This window comes from Fundulus heteroclitus, chromosome 23, assembly GCF_011125445.2.
Source record: "Fundulus heteroclitus isolate FHET01 chromosome 23, MU-UCD_Fhet_4.1, whole genome shotgun sequence".
NCBI classification, from domain to species: Eukaryota; Metazoa; Chordata; class Actinopteri; order Cyprinodontiformes; family Fundulidae; genus Fundulus; species Fundulus heteroclitus.
Genome location: NC_046383.1, coordinates 1,718,797 through 1,723,814, shown reverse-complemented (window position 1 = coordinate 1,723,814; position 5,018 = coordinate 1,718,797).

The window sequence follows — 5,018 nt, the reverse complement described above, 5'->3', positions numbered from 1 at the left end:
CAGCGCCTCGACGTCTCGCTGCGGTTTTGAAGGCTAAAAGAGTTTGCCGCCCACCCCTTCGACTTTTTCCGCTGCCTGTCACAATTAAAGAATGAGATCAGGGCTGGATTTTAGGGAAATGAAAGCCACCGCGATAAAATCGGGAAACTTTTTATAAGACTGCTTTTCTTTGGGGCTGAAGAGGAAACTCCCCCATAAATATGTTAAACCAATTTAATCAACTTTCAGACAAGCTCAAACAACCAATTTTCCACTAAAGAATAAATGCAAAAACAAAACAAAAAACCCAATGAAATTAAGTCAAACTGTCAGCTAGATAAGCAAAGCACGAGGGAGGAATGAATGACATCCTCCCTGATGAGCAAGTGATTCAAGCAGTGTGAATAATTAAAGCCCGTAGCTGTGATAGGAATCTGTAGACACTTGCCTTGTATAATACTTGAAGGATATCAGAGGCCTCTGGTGCGAGGAGGTGGCGGCTGAGACGACATTAGTCACCCTCGCTGTGCCCCGGGCAGCCGTCAGGACACCGCGCTGAAGGTCAGGGGATGATGGATGGCCAGAGATGGGCGCTGCCTCACCCGCTGAAGTTGGCTAGAAAATGAATGTCCTGTACATGAAATATTATCCTCACGGAGGAAGATACCTGATCGGATACCGCAGTAATGTGTCTCACCTGTGTGAACTCTGCGAAAAGATGCGGTCCATCAACATGACAGAACGGCATTGAGATGGAAAGGCGTAAAAAGGATATCTGTTTAGCCAAATGACTCGTTTGTCTTTCTTTCCACTGTTTTTAGTCATTAAAGAGTTTATTTTAATAGGTTTGTGTCAGAGGTGTCCACAAGTGTTTTTTTTTCACCCCAAGTCCACCTCGAGTCACAAGTTTTTAAGGGGCAAGCCCAGATCCAGTCTTAAGTCTTTTCTACCAAGTACAAGTCTAGGCTCAAAACTTTTGTCCAAACTGAAACATATCAGTCCAAATCCATCCATCGATCCATCGATCCATCCATCCATCCATCCATCCAACCATCAATCTATCCATCCCATCTGTCCATCCCATCTGTCCATCCCATCTGTCCATCCCATCTGTCCATCCCATCTGTTTGCCCATCCATCATCCATCCGTCTGTCCGTCCATCCATCCATCATCCATCCGTCTGTCCGTCCATCCATCCATCTATTTGTCCATCCATCCATCCATCCATCCATCCATCCATCCGTCCGTCCATCCATCCATCCATCCATCCATCCATCCATCCATCCATCCGTCCATCCATCCATCTATTTGTCCATCCGTCCATCCATCCATCCATCCATCCATCCATCCATCCATCCCGTCCGTCCGTCCGTCCGTCCGTCCGTCCATTCATCCATCTATCCCATCTATGCATCCCATCTGTCCATCCATCTGTTTGCCCATCCATCATCCATCCATCCATCCATCCGTCCGTCCATCCATCCATCCATCCATCCATCCATCCATCCATCCATCCATCCATCCGTCCATCCATCCATCTATTTGTCCATCCGTCCATCCATCCATCCATCCATCCATCCATCCATCCATCCATCCATCCATCCATCCATCCCGTCCGTCCGTCCGTCCGTCCGTCCGTCCATTCATCCATCTATCCCATCTATGCATCCCATCTGTCCATCCATCTGTTTGCCCATCCATCATCCATCCGTCTGTCCATCCATCCATCCATCCATCCATCCGTCCATCCATCCATCCATCCGTCCATCCCGTCAGTCCGTCCATCCTTCCATCCATCCATCCTTCCATCCATCCATCCATCCTCCCATCCATCCATCCTTCCATCCATCCTCCCATCCATCCATCCATCCATCCATCCTTCCATCCATCCATCCCATCTGTCCATCCCATCTGTTTGCCCATCCATCATCCATCTGTCCATCCATCCATCCATCCATCCATCCATCCATCCATCCATCCATCCATCCATCCATCCATCCATCCATCCATCCATCCATCCATCCATCCCATCTGTCCATCCCATCTGTTTGCCCATCCATCATCCATCTGTCCATCCGTCCATCCGTCCATCCATCCATCCATCCATCCATCCATCCATCCATCCATCCATCCGTCGGTCCATCCATTGTCTAGACCTGCTTATCCCTACTGGGTCACGTGTGCATTGCCAATAATAATAATAATAATAATAATAATTGCTGGAGTCCTTCAGTCAAGTCTGAAATCTTTTTTTAAAGTGCGACTCAAGTCTACTTACAGCTTGGAGTTGTTATCTCTGATTTGTGTGCTGTATTTTAGAGGGTCACGCTGACTGTTCTGTGCCGCTTCTGCACCGTCGCTGCTTCTTGCTTCTCTCATCCGCTGGTTTCTCTGAGACAGACATCTCTCGTGTCAGCTGTGAAAACACTAAGCATTTCCTTTTTGGTGTTTTTCTACGATCAATCCTCTGCAGAAATAATAGAAATACCTATTCAGTTAATGTATATATATATAGAGAGAGATTAATAATAATAAAAAACTAGAATGTATTTTGCTTAGGTTGAAAATAATGCTGCTCTAAATATAGACTGTGGGTAAACTCATCAGCATGCAAAAGTTAACTGAAACAAGCATCAGTATGAATCAAACCACAAAACCTCGCCATCTGTGAGCACTGGTGTGGTTGAACTGTATGATTGTCTCCCCCCTCCCCCCGTGAAGTTCTCTGTTCTTTTCAGCGTTAGCAGCTTTTTGGTAGAGTCTCTTAGGAACCCTGCATTCAGCTCAGCTCGCGGCCAGAAAGATGCCTTGATTATTCCTTATTCATCCCAGTCGTCTGTCCTGCTGTGACGTGAAAGAAACCTGTCAGGGTGAGAGGAACTGAGGCTAATGACATGAGAGCTAACCTGCTGACTGCCACACACACAAAGCTCCCTTTCATTCATTTCATTATCATTTGCAAGCCAGTCCCACAATCTTGAAACATACAAATGTGAAACTGAAGTTTATAGGTTAGAGTGGCGTATGTTTTATGTGTTTAGGTTTAAAAATACGGGTTAGAAATGCTTATCTTAAGGCGTTTTCAGTGCTCACCATATTAGTTTGTCCACTAATTTCTCACATCTTGCCAGGTTGCAACCGGGATTTCATCCGATATTAACACAGTGAAGTGGAATGAGAATGTTACGTGTTCCCAAATACATCATAAGGTGGATACTGTATGGCACACCTGGAAACCTACGACATGATCCACGTTTTTTATCCACTTCTCATGCGAATTTTGAGCAAACTTTTAAAATGTAGCAATAAAGAAATTGCAAATCAGACGTGTTTCCGTCTACTGGCTTGTAGTGAATTAACAGGTAGCAGAGGTTGCTAACTATATGGACCAAAAGTTCAGTAATAGAGCGAGGTTTTAATGAATGTGTGTTTTTTTCATTGTTTTTTTTCCCCGGATGGGACTTAAGCCTGGTTTATGCTTGACACATCCGTCATTTTGGCTTCCACGCCACTCTGCGCAGCCAAAGGTTTGGAGCATTTCTAACTTTGCAGACAGTCCCGCATGGAAAAAACATGGCGGACGAGCAAGCGCTCCTTCTGGTGGAGGTTTGTAAATATAGACGTCTTCATGATTTGGCCCAAAAACTTCACCGTGATCAACAACTTGAAATCATTGTCACTCGTGGAACACGGTAGGAGGCTCACTGCTGCCAACTCCTCAGCAAGGAAAGTCGCTATTGGCTGTCCTAGAAGTCGCTAGAAGATGCCATTGCATAATTTGCATATTTGTTTGTGTACTTGTGAACAGTTTGGCATCAATCATTCAGATCAAACGTTTATGAAAGATTTTCCCACACGATCAGAACGTCCTCTTTTTTTTATTTAGTGGCTCTAGTAGCGTTTATTTGACAGTAGCTTGGCAGGAAATGGGTGAAGAGAGAAGGGTAATAACATACGGACCAGTTTTTCTGCCCCTGAGCAACCGCCGTGCACAATACCATCTTATCTTTTGCTATATTTGCTGTGTTATCTGACACTATGCTGGTGTCACAGAGAGACATTAGTGTGTAGGAAGAGATCAGTAAAACGGCAAAACATTTCAAAGAATAAATGTATGTTTTATTAGTTAGTATTTAGTATTAACTGTTGTTTTTAGTTGTGTTTTATGATTACTGAAGTTAGTTTTCCACTGTGGAGTAAACTTGTTTTCTTTTTGTGTTTTTCTATCAGCCGAACGTTAAATTCATTCTCCAGAGCTACAACGTGTTCAAATTAGATTTTATGTTTATGAAACGGGATTTTCAACGTCGCTCTTTACTCTGAAATGTCAACAGAAATTAAGGAAGTCAACATTAAAAGTACACCTTATGTGGAGACCTATACAAGAAAGCGCGCATACTGTATATAAACTGATTTGATTTCCTGAACATTCTGTATCAAACTTCAGAGGCTGCACCTTGTTCTTCTAAGAACCTTATCAACTCACATTTCCCATTATAAAGGTGCACCTGGCAAACAACTTTGCACGCCTCATCTGTGTTTCATCTGTGGTTTGAGGCACTGATAAGATCAGCTCGTGTTTTATCATAAATACAATGAGGGAAATGTTCTGCTTTTGAATGTTTAAAAGTTGTTTATTAAAAGCAACAAAATAAAGACAATTTACTGGCCTACAAACGTGGTTCAGGTTAATGCTTGTGACACTAATTTCATTTTATTCACTGATACGGATAGTTATAAGCTAGTTTTATCTTGGAAAGGACTGGAGGGAGATTGAATAGATATATTTAGGCTGCTGGCATTACTCACTTAAAAAACCTTTTTGTGAGACTCAGGCTAAGGCATTTTTTGAATTTTTTAAATTCTCTGTGGATCAACACAGTTGAGTTGCACGCATTTTTTTAAATGTAAAAATAAAATGCATTACTTGGTGAAATGTTTTTGTTTTTCAAGGGGGCCAAATAAAATTAAAACATAATTTTGTCAACAGACCAGAAGTAAAACAATTGACATTTGGATTTCACAGAAACCTAATATC